At 42.4% G+C, this 22,268-nt stretch overlaps 1 protein-coding gene across 2 annotated transcripts in view; it reads left to right on the forward strand.

Moving 5' to 3' along the window:
- The window catches only part of RCAN2 (regulator of calcineurin 2), a 265,692-nt gene that overhangs the window by 22,695 nt on the left and 220,729 nt on the right, over nucleotides 1-22,268 (forward strand). The window contains exon 1 of one of the 2 annotated variants that reach the window (XM_060021715.1): nucleotides 20,691-20,781. The exons of the other annotated variant lie outside the window; for it this stretch is intronic. The gene's annotated coding sequence lies outside the window, so the exon portion shown is untranslated. Of the gene's footprint in view, nucleotides 1-20,690; nucleotides 20,782-22,268 lie in introns of those variants that run through there. 2 annotated transcript variants of the gene reach the window in all.

Genomic DNA, 22,268 nt, shown 5'->3' on the forward strand with positions numbered 1-22,268 from the left:
CGCTAGGTATCAGGTACTATGCTGGGCTCTAGAGATACAGTGTGAACAAGATAGATACAGCCCAGCATTTGCAGAGTTAATTGGGAAGAAGGCAATTAAACAACTACAGTATAGCAAGATAAGGACTATGATGGAGAAATACAGCTTAATGGGGAATTTATCTTAGAGTTAAAAATTTTCAATAACCTATTTGTTGCCTGTCTGAGCGCTAGAAAGTGATGTGGGGAAGGGTCGCAGAGAGGTATGACAAGGATTAAACTGACACAGGAGCTACAAAGGGACTATCGCTGGACTTGCTTGGTCTTGGTTGGGCACCTAAAATATAGCTAGCTATATGTTACAGAACCCTGCTTTTAAAGGAAGTCCTGATATATCCATCTTTAGCATTTATATGTGTGCTTTTATGTAAGGGGGCAATTTGCCACCTTTTAAATCTAGGTTTCTGTTGAGTCATTTGGAATTTGGAAGGTATTTTCTCAGAGAAACTTCATAAATTATGACCAGGTCCCCAGGCTAACCCAAAAGGTTATTATATGCATGATGTACTTGAGATAACGTACTGGGTTTCTGCTTTGAGACATCTTAGAAACTGTTTATGTTACTGTGGGAAAATGTTCGGTATTCCAAGTCGGAAAATAAGCAAGAAAGCTTTCCCTCTGTAGCCTTGATGGGGGAGAACAAGATTTTCTTTTCCCTGTCTGCCTCCTTCCTGAACAATGAAGAATTCCCCCAGGTCCAGGTCCCTGGGGTGTAGGATGGGGGCTCCAGTGGAGGTGGGGGCTAGCAGGGGGTCAGAGGGGTGTGTGCAAGGTTGTTGATGAAGATTCACTGTACATTTTAGGTGCTTTACATGTATCGTTTCATTGAATCCTTACAACACACCCATGAGATGCTACCTTTGCTCTGAAATGCTGGTGTGGGCCAGGGCTCAGACCTTGGACGTCTTCTCTCACTAACCCCCCTCATCCAGTCCCATGATTTCAAGTATCACTTATGATATAGCCCTCCTCCCTGAGCTGTGGACTCAGCACCAACTGCTCATCGCTTAGATGAATAGTAGGAATCTTCAACTTAACCTGTCCTAAACTGTACTTTTTAAAAAAAATTTATTTATTTTATTATTTTTGGCTGCATTGGGTCTTCGTTGCTGCGCGCGGGTCTTATCTAGTTGGGGCAAGCGGGGGCCACTCCCCGTTGCGGTGTGCGGGCTTCTCATTGCTGTGGCTTCTCTTGTTGCGGAGCATGGGCTCTAGGCGTGCGGGCTCAGTAGTTGTGGCGCATGGGCTTAGCTGCTCCGCAGCATGTGGGATCTTTCCGGATCAGGACTCCGAACCCGTGTCCCCCGCATTGGCAGGCTGACTCCCGACCACTGCACCACCAGGGAAGCCCTAAACTGCACTTTTGATTTTCTCTCTTCAAACCTGCCCTTCCCGTAGCATTCTCCATCTTTGTCAATGGCAACTTCCCACTTCTAGGTACTCAGACCAAAACCTCAGCATTATCCTTGAATCCTCCCCTACTCCATATCCAGTCCTTCAACAAGATGCTGCTAGTACATTAAAAATATCCAGAATCCTATTGCTTTACACTGTTCCACCTGCCACCTCTCTGGTCTCCATCACTATCACCTCCTGCCTGAATTGCCGCCAATAGTTTCCTAGTTGGTTCCCTCCTTCTCTCCCTGCACTTTTGGTCTATTCCCCAAATAGCAGCCAGAGAAAAGTCAGTTTATGAAACTCCTCTATTCCAAATCTTCCAGCGGGGCTTCCCTGGTGGCGCAGTGGTTGAGAGTCCGCCTGCCGGTGCAGGGGACACGGGTTCGTGCCCCGGTCCGGGAAGATCCACATGCCGCCAAGCGGCTGGGCCCGTGAGCCATGGCCGCTGAGCCTGCGCGTCCGGAGCCTGTGCTCCGCAGCGGGAGAGGCCACAACAGTGAGAGGCCCGCGTACCGCAAAAAAAAAAAAAAAAAAAAATAATAATCCTCCAGCGGCTTACCATCTCAGAGTAAAAAGCGGAGTCTTCTCCATACCCTGTACGGCGCTCTACGTCCTGGCCTCCTGCTTTCCCTCGGAGCTCATTTCTTCCCACCCTCCCTTCCTATCATACATCAGCCGCTGTCAGGCTTTTTTTCCTGCCAGTCTCTTTACCTGGTAAGTCCTTCCCCCAATAGCTACATGACTCACCCCCTCCTTTTTTTTTTTTTTATTTTTTTATCACAGACATATTTCTGACATTCCTATCTGAAATATACAGAATAACAAGTGCCCTGTCCTGCAGTCCCACTACACAGGTTTTTTTTTTTTTTAACATCTTTATTGGGGTATAATTGCTTTACAATGGTGTGTTAGTTTCTGCTTTATAACAAAGTGAATCAGTTATACATATACATATGTTCCCATATCTCTTCCCTCTTGCCCACTACACAGATTTTAATAGACTGGCAGATACTCTGCAGGATGGCTGTGCCGACAGGTGCACAGGGATGACAACTCCAACAGGCAGGGCACAAAGACTGAGCTGCGTGTGTTGCACCAGTCTTCACCCTCCTCACATCAAAGCCAAGGGCAGACCATGCTGATGTGGTCAGTTAGACTTGCTTTCTTTTCCCCTCATATTATGTACTTCCCAGGTCCTTTTCTCCATATCCATACACCCATCACAGTTTTGAATGTTTCATATTTGGTATTTGAAGTAATTTTACATTCTAAGGGAAAAGGCCATTGAGATTCTGTTTGGAAGAAGGAAAAAAACTTTAAGAAATGTAGAAAATGGAGAAGATGAAAAAGGAAGTGAACTGGTGGAGAGAAGGGAAAAGAGAATTGTCTACATTTATGTAACAAATATTTTTGAGCATCTGCTGTGTGACACACACTGTCATCTGAAAGGTAGAACGAGGTAGCTATATAAAGAGACAAACAGCAACAGTCTCTCAAAAAGACAAGCTAACCTAAAATACGGTTTTTCGTCTTCCACACTGCCCCATCCCTGGTACTGAATCAAGGTTTAGGAATCCAGTCGTAAACACTGGTCTTTGACATCTTAATAAGAAGCTTCTATTTTGTTGGCTGTTTTTTCCAGTTAAACATATGGAGTGGTGCTGGGATTGGTTAGACAAGCAGGAAGGGGGAGGGGCCCTAGTCTTCTCCTCTGACGTAAAGAGCTTCCAGTGTCGTGTTGGATGGACGTTGGGCAGGCCTCTCACACTGTTGCGGTTGTGCTCGTCGGGAGCCTGCCGCCTGCAGTAGTGAAGCGGCCATCTTGATTAGCACGGTGTCCGCCATGATGGTTCAGTTCATTAAAGTTACAAGCGTTTCCATCTGCCCTTTTGGTCAAGTAGAGGAATGATATACATACGTCTTCCTCCCATTTCATTTCAAGCACCGTCTTTGGAGTAAAGCAGTATCGAGACCAGGAAAGGTTGTCACCAGCTCTTAAAAGGTGAGTTGGCTGCTACTACTTGACTCCTCCACTGGCTCGGTTTCTCTCCCTCAGCCCTCTGGAGGTGTTCCCCAAGTCCCTCTCCCTCAGCCCTCTGGAGGTGTTCCCCAATTCTTTCTCCCTCAGCCCTCTGGAGGTGTTCCCCAAGTCTCTCTCCCTCAGCCCTCTGGAAGTGTTCCCCAAGTCTCTCTCCCTCAACCCTCTGGAAGTGTTCCCCAGAAATCTTCCTACCAACCAGGTTCTATCCTCGTGGGCCTGGCCCCTGATCAGTTGTTGGAAGACGGAGAGAGGAGGTGAGTTGGCCCTTCCAAGCAACTGATCCCAATTGCAGCCAGCCAGGAAGGACTTTAATAAAGGTTTCAGCTTGTTTTTTTGAAGCTAGAATCTGGGTCAGCTCTTTCTGGTAAACAACACATGGCACCAGAAGTGAGGAACTAATTATGGATCATCCGGAATTGTGACTTTCTGACAGTGTGGAGCAGAACTGCGCAGCCTGGGTCAGCTTCTCAGTCGGGCACCTTGGTTGAGCCGGCTGCGGGCAGGCAGCTCCACCTAGAGAGGAGGAGGTGTGCTCCAGCTCCCAGGCACACGTCCAACCCGCATTTGCTCCTTTAGGGACCTAACAGATACTGTGATTGTAAGCTTGAAGGAGGGAGAGAGGGAGAGGGAGGGAGGAAGAGAGAGAGGGATGCAGGGAGAAAGGAAGGAAGGGAGGGAGAGAAAGAAAACATCTTCAGCCATAGCATATAAAAAGAAGGGAAGGATTTAAAAAGTGACTTGAAGCCATCAGGGCAGTGACTTACTTTCAGATCAAGAGTGAACTGGTGAATTGCACCAGCATTGAAAAGGGAGAGTGAGAACCTTCATCCTTCTGGATTTAACACAGCAGGAGACCAATGAAAGTCTGAGACTCAGGGAGTTACTCAGTTGAGAAAGTGGTAATGAAGGATGAACAGGGCTCTGCAACATCTATTAGGAGAGAGAGAGAGGGACAGAGAGACGGGAAGAGAGAGAGAGAGAGAGAGAGATTGAGAATGAGGGAGAATCGCAGTGGCTCTGGGTAGAGGTAGTGATGTTACATCGCTTTCGTCTTGCCAGTGCCATGGACCAGGAGCCATGCTGGGTGCAGGCTATTACAGGCAGAAGCAAGGATGCTCACCATCTGGGAGGAAATGTAAAAACATCAGTAAATGGGTTCGCTTTGCCAAATGTTGTCAGTAACAACACATGCGTAGACCAGAAGCAGAAAGGAGACGCTAGGTGGCCCTCCCTGGGTGGAGGGTGCTTTACTGGTGGTGCTGGGGGTCAGTGGGGGGAGGGGCCTTCCTGGGAAGGACCCCGGAGCCTCTGGTTAAGCACTTGGTGGCATTTTTATCCAGGTTGGAAAATGGCACTCAAAGGAAAGAGGATGGCAAGTAAAACCTAAGTCTCAAGCAGGGAACATGGGTTAGGAAGCCAGGTTCATGGGCTGCGAAACTGAAGGCAAGTTCTTAGTCTTGGTCCCGAAGTTACGTCAAACCCCGCGCCTACCACAAAATATGCCTTGCTTGGAATGTAAACAGTTATCTGAGACTAGACGAGGAGATAAAGAGGTGGAATGACCCTGAGATTAACAAACGCCAGTCAGCGTCAGCGTCAGCAAATGCTAACATCTCCTGAGCTGCAGGACTCTGGACCAATCGGGGCCCATGATAGTCTCATTTGAGCCTCTCCATCATCCTGATTTGTAGCTTTGGAAACTGAAGCTCTGTGAGTGAGACTAACTTGCCTAAAATCACCAAGGAAAATGGAAAATGGTGGTGGAAGGAGGATTCAGCCCTAGGCTCCAGGCCTCAGCTGCCAGCCCAGTCTTCCCCCCCATGGTCACCCAGCACTGGGACTGCATTGCTGGCATTAGAATCTGGGTTCGTCTGTCTTTAGAGTTCCTTCAATCCATATAACAACCCTATGAAGTCAGTACCAGGATGGCCCCCGTGTTGCATACACTGCCCAGACATGTTCAGTAGCATGTCCAAGGTCACACAGCTAGGAATTGCTGGTGCCAGACCCAACAGACCAACTCCAAAGTCTACACTTTGCTCGCTGCCTCTCTAGGTGTGAAAAGACTGATGACTCCAGGAAAGAGGGGACGAGATCCTGTGTCACGTGAAAGAACTAAGATGGCCAATACTAATGATGGTTACATTTATTGAGCACTGCCTGTGTGTCCCATTGTCCTAAAGGCCCTATCGTGTTAGCTGTTAAATCCTCAAAACAGTACTCTAAGGCGGAAACACTCCTGTGATCCCTACTGCAGAGGTCATGACCCTGAACGCAGAGAGATGAAGTAACTTGCCCAAAGACAGCAAGTATACTGGGAAGCTGAGAGTCGAAGGCAGGACTCCTGAAATCCATTCAATTCAAGAAATGCCAGAGGTTACCTTCTAGGGGTAAAGATCTTATTTAGCAGCGACAGGGGTTATCCAGGTGGACGACACAGAGCCCCTGACCCCAACAGGAAGTGGAGGATAAGAATAAGAAAAGTACAAGGAGAGTATTGATGAAAAATTAATCAGTTGCTCTAAGAAAGAAGTGGAAAATTTTATTCGAGCTGAATTTGAGGATTTTAACCCGGGGAGAGCATCACAGAAAGCTCTGAGAACTGTTCTGCCCATTAGAAGTCAAGGAACAGTTCTGTAAGTTTTTTTGTTTGTTTGTTTGTTTGTTTGTTTTTTGCGGTACGCGGGCCTCTCACCCTTGTGGCCTCTCCCGTTGCGGAGTACAGGCTCCGGACGCGCAGGCTCTGCAGCCATGGCTCACGGGCCCAGCCGCTCCACGGCATGTGGAATCTTCCCGGACTGGGGCACGAACCCATGTCCCCTGCATCGGCAGGCAGACTCTCAACCACTGTGCCACCAGGGAAGCCCAGTTCTATAAGTTTTTGAGACAGAGGGCTGTACATCAAATGATGTATTATTGACAGTTTACATCATCCAGGTCTAAGCATCATGGTGGTGGGTCATGTGACCCCTTATAAGATCAAGAAGGAATGTTATCTTTAAGGAGTTGTCTTGCTGATGCGAGGAGAATGTTGCTCTTTATGGTTGAGCACGTATTCCTGCCAATGGGGAGGTTTGGTGGATGCCAAGTGCAGATACACAATGCACAGTGGGGGGAGATGGGAGACCAAAGGGCAGAGAAGAATTTTTTATGTTTCAATGTTTCTTGTATTGCCATGAAATATGAATTCTATTTCACAAGAGGCACAGCAAAGTAAGTGTTGTGAGAGGTCGGACACAGGATGATTGGGGTTAGTGAGGGGGTGATCTCTTCTTGTGCAGGTGGGGCTCAGAGTGGGGTGTGAAGGCGGTGGCCCCAGGTGTGGCTTTCAGGATGAGCAAGATGTCGATAGGAGGGGCTGGGGGCCAACACAAAGGCTTAGAAGCGAGGAAAGCTTGAGTCAGTGGACCACACGGGACCACACAGCTGTCCATACGTTTGATAGATAAAGCCCTCAGAACAAAGGAAGCCCTTCATAATTGCTGTTGCTGTTGTTGTTATTATTATTGTCCTTATTGACAGATGTGGAGACTGACGCTGAGACTTAGGACTCTTTTCTCACACCGACAGGAGAGTAAGATACATCTGGACAGGAAGACCGTCATCTTCCTGTGGGTGTCCAGGTTTGCTGGGCGGAAGAACTCTTTTTATTGAACTTACTAGATCTTAGGGAGTTATGGAAGATTTTTAATGTGGAAGTAACCTGAACATTTAGCTGTATTTGAGAAAAAAAGTCGCATAGGCTATGCTGGGGACTGAGATAGGGATATTCATCTTTCTCTTTCTAGTTCCTTTATATTTGCATTAAAAAGACCTTACAGTCGAGCTGATCATTATCTGCTAATCTTATTAGAGAGAGTGTCGCCAGCCTTCTTGGCCTCCTAATGAGTTCTGACAAGCCCTCCGCAACCCACCTGTCCTCTGGCAGCTTTCCAGTCTGGCTTTCCTTTCTTAATAGAATATCTGAATAACCCAGACCCTTCTTGGCTGGATTTTCCTCAAAGGTGCAGCCTCTCTTACTCTCTGCCCCTTCGCCCCAGCCCCCTAAGTCCCCTCTGACAGCAGAAGGGGAAAGATTACATCTTACTTTGGCTACCATAGCAACCCTCACCTGCCTCACTGCTCCCTTTAGAAGTGTCATTCTCTCCGGTGAAGTTATTTTGCATATAATTACTTGGCTTCTCTGGAGACTTGGGGCTTTCTTTTAAACTTCATCTTACAGCCATGATGAGAGGGTGGACTTCTGCCTACTTCCTGGGCTCAGAAATACCCCTTCCACAGTGGTGCAGGCATCGGTCCTGAAGCAGAGTTGCTCATTCCCCTTTCCATCTTTTTGTTCTTAAGAAAAAGAAAAAGGCAGTCAGAAATGGTGAATCTGTGGGCTTCCCTGGTGGTGCAGTGGTTGAGAGTCCGCCTGCCGATGCAGGGGACACGGGTTCACGCCCCGGTCCGGGAAGATCCCGCATGCCGCGGAGCGGCTGGGCCCGTGAGCCATGGCCGCTGAGCCTGTGCGTCTGGAGCCTGTGCTCTGCAACGGGAGAGGCCACAACAGTTAGAGGGCCGCGTACTGCAAAAAAAAAAAAAAAAAAAAAAAGGGTGAATCTGTGACATTATACATTTTTAGATTGAGTTCCACTGAAATTAACCTATCACATTTCTAGGCTACCACCCAATTATGAAGACGGTGCTTGATTTCTTCACTTGGTCCCAGAGAGCCTCTGTCCATCCCTCTTCATTCTGTGCCCCAGGGGCTGACCCATATATTCCACATCCCAGCTCCCTTGCCCTCTGGTTCCCAGTTGGGTTTGGCCAATGCAAGGTGCCAGCAGGTCAGAGAAAGAGAGCAAGGTGGGGATATTAAGTCCCCTGGCACCCTCTCTGTGGTGGCACTGAGGATGGGCTGTAGCCCTCAACCTGAGTGGGGGCCTTTTCCACTCAACCCTCTGTGTCCCGGTTCTGGAAACCTCTCCCCTCTTCTCAGCTCTTCTGGTCTAGGGATGGTGCTAGCCCAGGCTTTTGCATTCTCTTTTGTGGTTTCCCTAGAGCCTGCCCACACCTTTGTCAACAGTTCCATTATTAAACTCTTTTCAGATTCTCCGACTTGAGCATGCCATCTGTTTCCTGCTGGGACCTTGACTAATACAATGACTGAAGCTCTTCTCTTTTGGGTGAGGGCTCCAATAGTTCTTGTTTGTTTTGTTGAATAAAGCTCTGGTTTATTGTAGGTTATTCTTTGTAGAAACAGATTTTCCGATCTTTAAGAGCAACTTTCTCACCTTCATACCCTTCATAAAAGGTGATGTTTCCTCTCTCTGACTCTCTACTCTTGCAGGAAGCCTGTTTGGAACCCATTTTCTGGATGTTGTCAGTTAGGGCTGTGAAAATGGACTACAAAGGCCCTAACTACCTGTCCCATCTGACCCTGCATAGATGTGAGGGTCTTCCTTCCCTTTTTATTTTGTCAGTTGGAAGAATATACAGTATTTGCAAATCTTCCAGGGAGACCATGGGCATTAAAACCCTACAGGTGTAAAGATGTTATGATGGGTGAGTCTATAGTCCTGGATTCTGCTGTAGAAGCCAATACAAAAGGAGATGGTGGCCACAGCTTGCTTTTTTTTTTTGTAACTTCATAAAAATGTATAAGAAGCTGCTTCCTTGGGGAATTGAATTAATTGAATTATTGTTCTGTGGGAGCTTCCAGTGGAACAGTGGTCCCAGAAGGTGTCCTGAAGGGAGCTATGAGCGAGGAATGTGGATACTTTCTTTTGAAAAACCACAAGTTGAACACTGTGTCCTCTTGGTTCTTTCAAGACTGATCCCAAATGGTATCAAGAATAGCAGGAGGTTCACACAGCACGGCGGGTGTGAAAATTCTGTGGCTGAATTAAATAGGCTCCATTATATTTCAAAAAGAGCTCTAATGGGTTTCTCTGGAGCCCAGCCTAAGAATATCATGTCTCTCCTTTGTATCCCAGGATGGCTGGGATAGTTTGATGTTGCTAATATTATACTTCAGTCTCCCTATAAGTTGGGCAAAATGAGGAAAAGGCCTGGCTTATCCCGAAGAGGGTCTAGCTAGGTGACAAAAGGACCTCATCCATAAGGCCAGACCAAAACTGGAAGCTGATATGATTTAATTGTAAAATGATTATCATTATTCACATAAATTTTTTTCTCATCAGCTTACTTTGCCCCAGGTATCGTTGAAGAATAATTTTAGAGCTAAAGGGGTTTTAAACACTGTAAAACTTATAAGTTGAGGTTTCTATTCTTTAAAAAAAATTGTGTTGGATTTATTTACCCTTATATTCAATTTAAAAATAGCTATAGGCATTTCTTTCTACTACTTATTAATGCAACATTGCATTCTTAGTTTTGATCATTAATATTCAAGCTGACATGGTCACCTTTAACTTCTTCCAAACTAACACATCTCCCCTAATCCATTTACTTGTTTTTCAATGAAAACTGAATTTAAAGTCAGAAGGAATTATTCCTTAATCACTTCCATTTATCCTATTTCCTTATTTATCCTCCTCAGCTGGCTATAACATGGAATCAAGGCACACTTTTTCCTATTTGTTGCCCTTGTTGCAAAAAGTTTTACATTCTTTTTCTTAATTTGAAAAGCAGATGAGTCGAATCTTTAATATTGTTTTGTCTAAGGAAAAATAAACTCAAACTTAAGTTGCTTTTGGAGTATGTCCTACTCAGGTTTCTTCCTTTGTAGATCATTATTTCCTATGTTTAAAAATTCTTGCTTTCTAGTTTTTTTTTTTTTACATCTTTATTACAGTATAATTGCTTTACAATGGTGTGTTAGTTTCTGCTTTATAACAAAGTGAATCAGTTATACATATACATATGTTCTCATATCCCTTCCCTCTTGCATCTCCCTCCCTCCCACCCTCCCTATCCCACCCTTCCAGGCGGTCACAAAGCACCGAGCTGATCTCCCTGTGCTATGTGGCTGCTTCTCACTAGCTATCTACCTTACATTTGGTAGTGTGTATATGTCCATGCCTCTCTCTCGCTTTGTCACAGATTACCCTTCCCCCTCCCCATATCCTCAAGTCCATTCTGTAGTAGTTCTGTGTCTTTATTTCTGTCTTATCCCTAGGTTCTTCATGACATTTTTTTTCTTAAATTCCATATATATGTGTTAGCATACGGTATTTGTCTTTCTCTTTCTGACTGACTTCACTCTGTATGACAGACTCTAGGTCCATCCACCTCACTACAAATAACTCAATTTCGTTTCTTTTTATGGCTGAGTAATATTCCATTGTATATATGTGCCACATCTTCTTTATCCATTCATCTGATGATGGACACTTAGGTTGTTTCCATCTCCGGGCTATTGTAAATAGAGCTTCAATGAACATTTTGGTACATGACTCTTTTTGAATTATGGTTTTCTCAGGGTATATGCCCAGTAGTGGGATTGCTGGGTCATATGGTATTTCTATTTGTAGTTTTTTAAGGAAACTCCATACTGTTCTCCATAGTGGCTGTACCAATTCACATTCCCACCAGCAGTGCAAGAGTGTTCTCTTTTCTCCACACCCTCTCCAGCATTTATTGTTTCTAGATTTTTTGATGATGGCCATTCTGACTGGTGTGAGATGATATCTCATTGTAGTTTTGATTTGCATTTCTCTAATGATTAATGATGTTGAGCATTCTTTCATGTGTTTGTTGCCAGTCTGTATATCTTCTTTGGAGAAATGTCTATTTAGGTCTTCTGCCCATTTTTGGACTGAGTTGTTTGTTTTTTTGTTATTTAGCTGCATGAGCTGCTTACAAATTTTGGAGATTAATCCTTTGTCAGTTGCTTCATTTGCATATATTTTCTCCCATTCTGAGGGTTGTCTTTTGGACTTGTTTAAGGTTTCCTTTGCTGTGCAAAAGCTTTTAGTTTCATTAGGTCCCATTTGTTTATTTTTGTTTTTATTTCCATTTCTCTAGGAGGTGGGTCAAAAAGGATCTTGCTGTGATTTATGTCATAGAGTGTTCTGCCTATGTTTTCCTCTAAGAGTTTTATAGTGTCTGGCCTTACATTTAGGTCTTTAATCCATTTTGAGCTTATTTTTGTGTATGGTGTTAGGGAGTGATCTAATCTCATACTTTTACCTGTCCAGTTTTCCCAGCACCACTTATTGAAGAGGCTGTCTTTCTCCACTGTACATTCCTGCCTCCTTTATCAAAGATAAGGTGACCATATGTGTGTGGGTTTATCTCTGGGCTTTCTATCCTGTTCCATTGATCTATCTTTCTGTTTTTGCGCCAGTACCATAATGTCCTTTTTTTTTTTTTTTTTTGGAGGTACGCGGGCCTCTCACTGTTGTGGTCTCTCCTGTTGCGGAGCACAGGCTCCGGACGCGCAGGCTCAGTGGCCCAGCTGCTCCATGGCATATGGGATCTTCCCGGACCGGGGCACGAACCTGTGTCCCCTGCATCGGCAGGCAGACTCTCAACCACCGCGCCACCAGGGAAGCCCCATACTGTCTTGATTACTGTAGCTTTGTAGTATAGTCTGAAGTCAGGGAGCCTGATTCCTGCAGCTCTGTTTTTCGTTTTCAAGATTGCTTTGGCTATTCAGGGTCTTTTGTGTTTCCATACAAATTGTGAAATTTTTTGTTCTAGTTCTGTGAAAAATGCTAGTGGTAGTTTGATAGGGATTGCATTGAATCTGTAGATTGCTTTGGGTAGTAGAGTCATTTTCACAATGTTGATTCTTCCAATCCAAGAACATGGTATATCTCTCCATCTATTTGTATCATCTTTAATTTTTTTTCATCAGTGTCTTATAATTTTCTGCATACAGGTCTTTTGTCTCTTTAGGTAGGTTTATTCCTAGATATTTTATTCTTTTTGTTGCATTGGTAAATGGGAGTGTTTTCTTGATTTCACTTTCAGATTTTTCATCATTAGTGTATAGGAATGCAAGAGATTTCTGTGCATGAATTTGGTATCCTGCTACTTTACCAAATTCATTGACTAGCTCTAGTAGTTTTCTGGTAGCATCTTTAGGATTCTCTATGTATAGTATCATGTCATCTGCAAACAGTGACAGCTTTACTTCGTCTTTGCCGATTTGGATTCCTTTTATTTCCTTTTCTTCTCTGATTGCTGTGGCTAAAACTTCCAGAAGTATGTTGAATACTAGTGGTGAGAGTGGGCGACCTTGTCTTGTTCCTGATCTTAGTGGAAATGCTTTCAGTTTTTCACCATTGAGGATGATGTTGGCTGTGGGTTTGTCCTATATGGCCTGCATTATGTTGAGGAAAGTTCCCTCTATACCTACTTTCTGCAGGGTTTTTATCATAAATGGGTGTTGAATTTTATCGAAAGCTTTCTCTGCATCTATTGAGATGATCATATGGTTCTTCTCCTTCAGTTTGTTAATATGATGTATCAGATTGATTTGCGGATATTGAAGAATCCTTCCATTCCTGGAATAAACCCCACTTGATCATGGTGTATGATCCTTTTAATGTGCTGCTGGATTCTGTTTGCTAGTATTTTGTTGAGGATTTTTGCATCTATGTTCATCAGTGATATTGGCCTGTAGTTTTCTTTCTTTGTGACATCCTTGTCTGGTTTTGTTATCAGGGTGATGGTGGCCTCGTAGAATGAGTTTGGGAGTGTTCCTTCCTCTGCTATATTTTGGAAGAGTTTGAGAAGGAGAGGTGTTAGCTCTTCGCTAAATGTTTGATAGAATTTGCCTGTGAAGCCATCTGGTCCTGGACTTTTGTTTGTTGGAAGATTTTTAATCACAGTTTCAATTTCAGTGCTTGTGATTGGTCTTTTCATACTTTCTAATTCTTCCTGGTTCAGTCTTGGAATGTTGTGCATTTCCAAGAATTTGTCCATTTCTTCCAGGTTGTCCATTTTATTAGCACAGAGTTGCTTGTACTAATCTCTCATGATCTTTTGTATTTCTGCAGTGTCAGTTGTTACTTCTCCTTTTTCATTTCTAATTCTATTGATTTGAGTCTTCTCCCTTTTTTTCTTGATGAATCTGGCTAATGGTTTATCAATTTTGTTTATCTTCTCAAAGAACTAGCTTTTAGTTTTATTGATCTTTGCTATCGTTTCTTTCATTTCTTTTTCATTTATTTCTGATCTGATCTTTATGATTTCTTTCCTTCTGCTAACTTTGAGGTTTTTTGTACTTCTTTCTCTAATTGCTTTAGGTGCAAGGTTAGGTTGTTTATTCCAGATGTTTCCTGTTTCTTAAGGTAGGATTGTATTGCTATAAACTTCCCTCTTAGAACTGCTTTTGCTGCATCCCATAGGTTTTGGGTCATCGTGTCTCCATTGTTATTTGTTTCTAGGTATGTTTTTATTTGCTCTTTGATTTCTTCAGTGATCACTTCGTTATTAAGTAGTGTATTGTTTAGCTTCCATGTGTTTGTACTTTTTACAGATCTTTTCCTGTAATTGATATCTAGTCTCATAGCATTGTGGTCAGAAAAGATACTTGATACAATATCAATTTTCTTAAATTTACCAAGGCTTGATTTGTGACCCAAGGTATGATCTATCCTGGAGAATGTTCCATTAGCACTTGAGAAAAATTCCATTTTGGATGGAATGTCCTATAAATATCAATTAAGTCCATCTTGTTTAATGTATCATTTAAAGCTTGTGTTTCCTTATTTATTTTCATTTTGGATGATGTGTCCATTGGTGAAAGTGGGGTGTTAAAGTCCCCTACTATGATTGTGTTACTGTCAATTTCCCCTTTTATGGCTATCATATTTGCCTTATGTATTGAGGTGCTCCTATGTTGGGTGCGTAAATATTTACAATTGTTATATCTTCTTCTTGGATTGATCCCTTGATCATTATGTAGTGTTCTTCTTTGTCTCTTCTAATAGTCTTTATTTTAAAGTCTATTTTGTCTGATATGAGAATTGCTACTCCAGCTTTCTTTTGGATTCCATTTGTATGGAATATCTTTTTTCCATCCCCTTACTTTCAGTCTGTGTGGGTCTCTTGTAGACAGCATATATATGGGTCTTGTTTTTGTATCTATTCAGCCAATCTGTGTCTTTTGGTGGGAGCATTTAGTCCATTTACATTTAAGGTAATTATCGATATGTATGTTCCTATTCCCATTTTCTTAATTGTTTTGGGTTCATTATTGTAGGTCTTTTCCTTCTCTTGTGTTTCTTGCCTAGAGAAGTTCCTTTAGCAGTTGTTGTAAAGCTGGTTTGGTGGTGCTGAACTCTCTCAGCTTTTGCTTGTCTGTAAAGGTTTTAGTTTCTCCGTCAAATCTGAATGAGATCCTTGCTGGGTAGAGTAATCTTGGTTGCAGGTTTTTCTTCTTCATCACTTTAAATATGTCCTGCCACTCTCCTCTGGCTTGCAGGGTTTGTGTTGAAAGATCAGCTGTTAACCTTATGGGGATTCCCTTCTGTGTTATTTGTTGTTTTTCCCTTGCTGCTTTTAATATGTTTTCTTTGTATTTAATTTTTGACAGTTTGATTAATATGTGTCTTGGCATATTTCTCCTTGGATTTATCCTGTATGGGACTCTCTGTGCTTCCTGGTCTTGATTAACTATTTCCTTGCCCATATTAGGGAAGTTTTCAACTATAATCTCTTCAAATATTTTCTCAGTCCCCTTCTTTTTCTCTTCTTTTTCTGGAACCCCTATAATTTGAATGTTGGTGCATTTAATATTGTCCCAGAGGTCTCTGAGGTTGTCCTCATTTCTTTTCATTCTTTTTTCTTTATTCTGCTCTGCAGTAGTTATTTCCACCATTTTATCTTCCAGGTCAGTTATCTGTTCTTCTATCTCATTTATTCTGCTCTTGATCCCATCTAGAGTATTTTTAATTTCATTTATTGTGTTGTTCATCGTTGCTTGTTTCATCTTTAGTTCTTCTATGTCCTTGTTAAATGTTTCTTGCATTTTGTTTTTGTTTTTGTTTTTGTTTTGTGGTACATGGGCCTCTCACTGTTGTGGCCTTTCCTGTTGTGGAGCACAGGCTCTGGACACGCAGGTTCAGCAGCCATGGCCCATGGGCCCAGCCGCTCCACGGCATGGGGGATCTTCCCGGACTGGGGCACAAACCCGTGTCCCCTGCATCTGCAGGCGGACTCTCAACCACTGTGCCACCAGGGAAGCCCTCTTGCATTTTGTCTATTCTATTTCCACAATTTTGGATCATCTTTACTATCATTATTCTGAATTCTTTTTCAGGTAGACTGCCTATTTCCTCTTCATTTGTTAGGTCTGGTGGGCTTTTATCTTGCTCCTTCATCTGCTGTGTGTTTTTCTGTTTTCTCATTTTGCTTATCTTACTGTGTTTGGGGTCTCCTTTTTGCAGGCTTCAGGTTCGTAGTTCCTGTTGTTTTTTGTGTCTGTCCCCAGTGGCTAAGGTTGGTTCAGTGGGTTGTGTAGGCTTCCTGGTGGAGGAGACTAGTGCCTGTGTCCTGGTGGATGAGGCTGGGTCTTGTCTTTCTGATGGGCAGGTGCACGTCTGGTGGTGTGTTTTGGGGTGTCTGTGGCCTTATTATGATTTTAGGCAGCCTCTCTGCTAATGGGTGGGGTTGTGTTCGTGTCTTGCTAGTTGTCTGGCATAGGGTGTCCAGCACTGGAGCTTGCTGGTCGTTGAGTGAAGCTGGCTGCTGGTGTTGAGATGGAGATCTCTGGGAGATTTTCGCCATTTGTTATTATGTGGAACTGGGAGGTCTCTTGTGGACCAGTGTCCTGAAGTTGGCTCTCCCACCTCAGAGGCACAGCACTGACTCCTGGCTGCAGCACCAAGAGCCTTTCATCCACACGGCTCAGAATAAAAGGGAGAAAAAGTAGAAAGAAAGAATTAGTAGAAGTAGAAAGAAAGAAAGAAGGAAGGGAGGGAGGGAAGGAAGGAAGGAGAGAAGGAAGGAAAGAAAGAAAGAAGATAAAGTATAATAAAGTAAGATAAAATATAATAAAGTTGTTAAAATAAAAAATAATTATTAAGAAAAAATATTAAAAAAAAAAACGGAAGGATAGAACCCTAGGACAAATGGTGGAAGCAAAGCTATACAGACAAAATCTCACACAGAAGCATACACATACACCCTCACAAAAAGAGGAAAAGGGGAAAAAATCATAAATCTTGCTCTCAAAGTCCACCTCCTCAATTTGGGTTGATTCGTTGTCTATTCAGGTATTCCACAGATGCAGGTACATCAAGTTGATTGTGGAGCTTTAATCCGCTGCTCCTGAGGCTGCTGGGAGAGATTTCCCTTTCTCTTCTTTCTTCTCACAGCTCCCGGGGCTCATTTTTGGATTTGGCCCCGCCTCTGCGTGTAGGTCACCGGAGGGCGTCTGTTCTTCGCTCAGACCCGAAGGGGTTAAAGGAGCCGCTGATTCGGGAACTCTGGCTTTCTCAGGCCGCGGGGGAGGGAGGGGCACGGAGTGCGGGGCGGGCCTGCGCGGCAGAGGCCGGCGTGACGTTGCACGAGCCTGAGGCGCGCCGTGCGTTCTCTCGGGGAAGCTGTCCCTGGATCCCGGGACCCTGGCAGTGGCGGGCTGCACAGGCTCCCGGGAGGGGAGGTGTGGATAGTGACCTGTGCTCGCACACAGGCTTCTTGGTGGCGGCAGCAGCAGCCTTAGCGTCTCATGCCCGTCTCTGGGGTCCCGCTTTTAGCCATGGCTCGCGCCCGTCTCTGGAGCTCCTTTAAGCAGCGCTTTTAATCCCCTCCAGGTACGTGGGGAGTTTCTGGCCTTTTGGGAGGTCTGAGGTCTCCTGCCAGCGTTCAGTAGGTGTTCTGTAGGAGTTGTTCCACGTGTAGATGTATTTCTGGTGTATCTGGCCAGACGTCCGCACGACTGTCGCGGCTTCGGCCGCCTCCTGCTTTCTAGTTTGAATAACCTAGAAGACAAAAAATATAGGCAGGTTTGTTATGAGCATCAGATAAAAGTTTCAACCCTGGAGAATGCTTTTGTTACAGGTTATATATAAGTTCCCCTTTCTTGAGCACCTTTAAGCCCAGAGATAAACAGATGTCTCTTTTCTTGTGTATTTTCTTCCAGTCATGGAAAGATAAAAATATCAAGGTGAGAAGGGACCTTGAAAATAAATGTCAGCCAGCCATCTCCCTGGTCCTTGGCTTCCCTAGGTGACAATCCCACAAGATCGATATCACCTGCTCTGTGGAGCTTATTCATTGGCTGTCACTGGGACAAGTTGCTCACTGAGACACGAGGCAAGACATTTCTGTTTTAACCCGAATTGTTAAACGATCCATGGCTCCTTTTATTAAACTAAATTATTTTTCCCTGGTTGACTTCTGCTTTCTTAGTGCCACACACGAAAAATATTTCCTCTTTCAGAGTTTGAAGGCAACTGTGATTTCACTCAAGAATTCTTGCCTGTGCTTCCCTATGCTATGTCTACCCAATGCCCCTGTTTCTTAGATGACATGACTTTTGACCCCTCAATAAGATGGGATAGTTTCCTTAGGAAAAAATTCCAGTTTTTCTGTTCTAGGGGGTACTCAGAATCAGCCATGTTAGTTTCTGCATGTTCAGGGCACTCAAGATTATCATCACACCACCCCTCCCAAGGTGCCATTTGCCTTTTTCATAGATCACACATCACACTATTAATGGGGTGATTTTACTTGACAGTGAAGCTAGTATGAACATCTCCATGGATACTTACAATTTTATTTTTCCTGCCATGGCTCTCTGCTGTTCTCATGGGCTTATTTGTGATTTCCCTCTCCTTCTATATCTAGTTTAAGATTGTCTAGATCAGAACTCCCATGGGCAAAATGCATGGCTCCCCATTCTCACAAGCTACACCCCATTCCTAGGAAGGTCGTATTTTTTAGGATTCTGCAATTCAGAAATCTAAATCTCATGCATATAGTTAACCCTGTGACAATAATGGTATCCGACAGAATCAGATGTCTCTTTGAGTTCTCTTTCCCTGGATTTGTACCATATCAAATGTTGTTAGGAGTGAAAAGTGGGAGTTTTGGAAAGATTAATTCCTTGTGTAGAAACCCAGTAATGTCTAGATCATTTAATTCTAGATGATCTAAATCTAGATCATCTAGATCATCTAGATCATCTAATTTTATTGAGGGGGAGAGAATATATTCACTTACGCCGGAAATATTTATTCAGTTGCTACTTCTTTGATGCTGATCAGGCATCTTTAAGTGTCAAGTGGCTAGTCTTCGTGGTAGGAACCATACTGTCTTCATTTTAGGTCTTTTATTGTTTATTTAATAAGTTCTGTCGGGTCTTCTGAGGATCTTGGATGAAAACATTTTCACATTGTAGCAAAGTAATGAAACAGTTGAGAAGCTTCCACTCTCCAGGCTTCCTCTTCCTTTAAAAGGAGTCCAATTCAATCATTTATATTCTCATTGCCACCTACTTTGTAATATTTAAATAAACAGTTATTTTTGCTCTTGGTGGTGTTGGGGGAGGGGCAGTGTTTTTTGTTTTTTTATTTTTAATGACTCTTTTTTGCCCTATAAATAACTTTCCTTTCTATTGGCTCTCCAACCAGACCCATAGCAAATATTCACGGGCATCCCTGCTTGTGTCTCATTTTAGTGACATGGGCTCACATCATGGACGTTCACTGAAGTCTGAAACTTGTTTACAGCCTTATTAGTGGTGGATGGCAACCGCCTCTGTAGTGCCAGGTTCCTCTGATCTTGACAAGCTTGTACATAGTAATAAGTGGCTTTAATTCACATATTATTTTGGAGCCTTCAGAAGACATTCACTTGCTTCCTTTCGCTTGATATTCACAGTAGACAAGACCGCAGTCTTTCTCCATTTTGCTAACATGGAAACCACAGCTCAGAAAACATGCAACTTACAGAAGAACCAGAACCCAAGTAGGCCCCTGGGGCTCTTTCCAATATTTCATATAAATGTCTCTTCTCTGCATCTCAAGAAATTTTGAGGTTCTCCCTGGGGAGACTTTATATTTTAAAAGTAGATGGTGGTTTTTCTTTTCCAGATAAATGTAATGATGGAAATATATACTTTCTAAATGTCAAACAACAGAAGAATAGTTAAATAAATTATGACAGATCTATACACTGGGATTCTATGTGGCAATTAAAATTAATGTTTCAAAGAATATGTAATGATACAGGGAACTGCTCTTGGCTGTATCAGTGTGGGATACTAAACAGCAAGCTCTCAATTTTGTTTCAGAATTACGCATGAAAAAACAACGCTGGAACTAAATATGCCAAAATATTAACGGAGTTTTCTGGATAGCAGGATTATGGTTTTCTTTTCTTTTTTCATACCTTTCTGATTTTGCCAGTTTTTTCTTCAGTAAACTCATATAATCAAAAAAACATACATGTTATCTTAGTTATACTCCACAAATTTTTACTTTTAGCTAAAGGAATCCTTTGAGTGGTTCTTGTTATCTTTCATTTTTAAAATTAAATCTGAAATGAGTGGGTTAATTTTTATTATTAGTGTATACATTTGAAATAAATAACATTTTTAGAGTATATATTTTAAGTCGATCATTGTAACTCACTTGCTGGTCTGTTTTTTCCTGACAGTGACCCCTTTTTACATAATTCATTAACTCAGTCAAATATTTTGAGGGCTTTCTAGATGTACCAGGCTGAAGATACCTTGGACGAAGGCAGCTCAGTCTCTGCTCTCAAGAAATACCATTCTGGTTGGAGATACAGTAGTCGCAGTGCAGAATGAACTGTGCGAGGGCTAGGCTAGGCTGGTACTCAGGGACTGCAAAGAAAGGATGCTAAATTCATGGGTCCTGGGGGAGGTCGGAGAACCCTCCTGGAAGAGTTGCCTTTTGAGCTGAAAGCAGCTGTTCTCTTTTGGATGACCAACCTCAGATTTAGAAATAATGACAACATAAGTAAATCTTCTTAAGCTATGTAGTCAGTTGTTGCTGGAATTCCTTTCATCTTGAGCATTTCCCTTTCTGTCTGTTTATGTGGGTTTACTGAAGGTTAGTGGTTATACCAAAGCATAATAGTCTTGCTCTGAGATGATCCTAATGATGTGCTTTTATAGTGCTTCCGAGTACATATCCTTTTACGAGTGATTAACACTGATTTTGATCACTTTTTCATCCCTATTTCATTCCTCTGCCTCTTCCTACTTAGCCGAGGGAGGCAGATAGGGTTTTTTGTTCCTGTTTTACAAACATAAACGGAGTCACAGAATGATCAATAGATTTCTCCAAATTATGAGGTGAGTCAGCAGTGGAACTGGGAAGAGAAACCAGGGTTTCTTTGTTCAACGCTCTGACTTCTAAAGTATTTCTCCATGTAAGTAGAATAAGTTGTTTGCCAAAAATGCATTCACCTTTTAAATCTTGACTGAAAGTAATGAGCTTAAAATAAAGTCTTACAGAGGTAATCGTATTGTTACAGCTTAGAACAGAAGTTAAGGCTATTTGGGTAGATTAAAATGAGTCCTGAGTGAGGCTTAATATTTGGTCTATTTAATTAATTTGTTCAGCAATGGATTTTAATTCTCTTTGAAAAAAAGAATAATTGAAACAGTGTCAGACCCGTTTAAGAACATTATGGGATCCATTCTGATTAATTTTTAAAATGTTATCTAAGAAGGACAGGATTAAAAATGAAACCAAAATTGACAATATCTATATTTCATGATACTGGATGATTGTAACTTTATTATCAGAAGGTTTTCCTATAATCCATTGATGAAAATACACCGGACCCTTGAACAAGATGGGTTTGAACTGTGCAGGTCCACTTATACACAGAATTTTTTCACGGAGTACGTTCTACAGGATCTGAGGTTGGTTGAATCCGCAGATGTGGAACCCTATATAAGGAGGGCCGACTTTAAAGTTATACTTGAATTTTCAACCGCGTGGTCTCTTGGTGCCCCTGACCCCCACGTTGTTCAAGGGTCACCTGTAAAAGTGTCTTAATGTTCTTAGTAATTATTTTTACTATTAAAAGAATTAGTACTCTAATAATAATGTGATAGTCATTATACATATTATGCTAAAATATCTGAAGCAACAGTGTAAATGAATATGAAGGGAAATAAATACTTTTAAGTATTTCATTGAAGTTTTTTCTTCTAATTAAAAATATTCATAGGGAATTCCTCCAGTGGTTAGGACTCTGCACTTTCACTGCCAAGGGCCTGGGTTCAGTCCCTGGTCAGGAAACTAAGATCTCACAAGCTGTGCAGTGTGGGCAAAAAATAATAATAAAAAAATTTTTTTAAAATAAAAATGTTCATATATTTTGAATTCATTATGGAAAAAAATAAAGCTTAAACCATGTACCATATTTTTATTTAAAATACATATTTTATTGATTTAAATACAGAAAATGTTGCATTAATTGGAGTTTTGAGAACTTTAGAATACAGGAATGGTTCTATTATATTTTATATAGAATGACATTTTTATTTTCCACAATTGTAGTGATCTAATTTTTTAGTTATTATTTCAGATTCTTTCATTTTTGGCTCCTGTATCCAACCAGGCCTAAGATTTTCTATGTAATGCATCATTTATATTGCCATCAAATACTGTTTATCAGGATGCCATTTAGGCTTTGTTTCTAGGAAAAATGAAAAAACAACCTCATCACAATACTGCATTCAGAGTTCGAGAGGGATATAAGTAGAAACCCATACTTGTGTGGGAATCTAGAATTTACGTCTTACCTAAACTTGGCGAGGGCAGAGTGACACTTTGCGGTACTGCCTTTCTGTCTTTTACCCTGAGGTTCTGCATTGCTGGGATTGGGGGAAACAGAGGATGATC

This window comes from Delphinus delphis, chromosome 10, assembly GCF_949987515.2.
Source record: "Delphinus delphis chromosome 10, mDelDel1.2, whole genome shotgun sequence".
NCBI lineage: Eukaryota > Metazoa > Chordata > Mammalia > Artiodactyla > Delphinidae > Delphinus > Delphinus delphis.